Below are 2543 nucleotides of genomic sequence, written 5' to 3'. Positions count from 1 at the left end.
CTCCATGAGTCACACCCGCCCCCCAGAAACCGTGACTTGCTTCAAACCAAAGGAATATGGCAAAAGTGAAAGGATTTTACAGACGCAATCAAGGCCCCTATTTAGTTGACTATAATTGATCAAGAAGGGATCATTCCGGCGGACGGCGATGGAGAGCTCTGGAGAGGAGGCCCTCGTCCTCCCCTGCTGGGACGGCCACGCTCCCCCGCTGGCCCTGAAGAAGTCGAAGCCCTGCCGTGACCTGCCGTGGACAGCGCTGGCTTCCAGGAGCTGCAGGCTTCAGCTCTGTGGCCAGAGGGGCTGGATTCTGTGGACAACCTGCACGAGCTTGGCACAGCACTCCCCGCTCACCTGAGACTGCGGCCCAGGCGGCACCTCGACCGTAGTCTTGGGAGAGCCCGCGCCCCCGAGGCACAGGAACCACGTGGGAATAAACGTGAATTGCTCCCGTGGCTGCGTCTGCAGGAATTCGTCAGGCAACAATCAGACACTACTGCAGTGGGGGGTGGCGGGGAAAGGGTTTGGGAGGTGCAGGGATGATCCTCTGTGTCGGAAAATGGACAGTCTCTTACTGTGCAATCCAAACATTAAAAGCCAGGCTTTGCTCTTCGCCTTTCCTTAACTTAAATGTGGCGAATAATCTGCACGTAGTCCCAGGCTTGTGCAGAAAGTGGGGTTGAGAGAGCATCAGGGAACAAGCCCGCCTCGCTTGGCCTCTCCGGGAAAGCAGGCTGGCAAGGAGGACAGTCTTTGCTGCTTTCTGTCTGGTCTGCTGCGATTTCTGTGCTGAACTTCCATGAGCTCATTCACGAGCGTGCTGTTCAATGAATTTATGAAACATCCCATGTGTGCCCTGTGTCCCCCGATCTCCTCGTGCCTCTGTTTCCCACCCAGCTCTCTGGGAACCTCAGCCCGGCTACGACACAACGTCCTCGGCTGTCTTAAGAACCGTGTCATTACACAGCAGAGTGGATGAAATGTCCTAATAATTCCCTTTCTCAATTAAATTATACATTCACACAAAAATCTCTCCCATCGCTGCATTATTTAAGTAGAAAGAGCTAAATAAAGAAGACCTCTATTTTTCATTCCTAATTCTCAGATAATTATAAATTTACTGACTTTTTTCTTTAATCGTGGATTAACATTTATGGAGATGGTTGATTTTCTTTTTATGGAGACTTGATTTTGACTGAAGTCCTAAACTTGTCATAAAGATTATGCCTGATACATCACCCCTTGTGTGCACAAGAATGCCTCACCTGGGCATTTCTATAGCAACTGTTCCTGCTGAGCAACGGGCCACGCGGCTCACGCTGAAGAAGCCCGTTTTCATCCTTGAACCCAGTTGTTTTGTGTGATCCAAACAGTGTTTCTGAACCTGGGAGGTGCCCTTTGTGGAAAAGGCGTTCATCGTTTGATACAGGGATTTGCAAATGCTCACAAACTTATTATACTAAATCCAGCTCTGGCTTCCTCATTGACTTAGAGTTTGTTTTTCCAAATGGGTTTTCAGTGGGTGTTGAATGACTACTGGACTTTTCTGTGGTCTACTTCCTGTCCTTCGGAGACTCGCCAGCTAACTGTGACAAACCAGCACCAAGGGGAGATCAGTATTCAGAGAAACAAATCTATCAGAAGACCCAGACTCATTTAAGTAATGCAAATTTTCAGACCATATCATTTTTAATATAGGGAAAATACAGTGCAGTATTTAAGAGCGTGAATTCCAGGGACAAAGTCCAGGGTTCGAATCTAGACTTTCCACTTACTAGCTCTGTGACCTGGGGCAAGCGACTGACTGGCTTCGTGCCTCAGTTTGCTCATCTTTAAAATGGGATAATAATAGCACTTAGTGCATGGGGTGGGCATGAGGATTAAATGGGTTAATGTATTAAAGCCCTTAGACTGGTACTTAGCCCATGATAAATGTTATATGCATTTGCTGTTATTATTAATATTATTGTGAAGATGAAAACTTCCTTAGCCTTTTGCTCATAAATGAGGAGAAGCTGGGCTCACATGTCCAGGTGGAGCTGACTTATTCCTGCCAACACTGAGCCTTCTCCAGCCTGTTTCCTACAAGCGAACAGAGACTATAATTGTTTCTCATGGGCTCTGGATGCATCTGCAGAGAAAATGTCACACCACCGAGCTCAGTGGGAGAAAAGAAGCCAGAAATACCGCGCGGCATTCCGTTGTGCTCTGATGTTTCCCACTCGCCCAGCTTTCTCGGGACATGAGGATCTTGGCAGCTCCTGGGTTTTGTGCGGTAGAAACACATTAACAACAGATTCGGGATTTTATTGTTCCTTGTGCAACCTTGTTTAGGAACATTCTGAGCACAGGTAAATGCTCAGCGGCCGATATCCAGCACAGGGAGGAAGTACCCACATGTGCATCTCATTGGCTGTACTAAACCTATTTCAGCTGGGCAGAGACACAGGCCCCAGCTGCTGCGGTTGTGCAGGTTGCCGTAAATGCATCCCTCTGAAAACATCGCAGCAAGAAAAAGATGTAACCAGACATCTATTCGGGCAGTA

Source organism: Propithecus coquereli, unplaced genomic scaffold (assembly GCF_000956105.1).
Source record: "Propithecus coquereli isolate 6110/MARCELLA unplaced genomic scaffold, Pcoq_1.0 Scaffold725, whole genome shotgun sequence".
In the NCBI taxonomy this organism is placed as follows: Eukaryota; Metazoa; Chordata; class Mammalia; order Primates; family Indriidae; genus Propithecus; species Propithecus coquereli.
The sequence above is the reverse complement of the archived record's forward strand: the minus strand, read 5'-3'. Positions refer to the sequence as shown.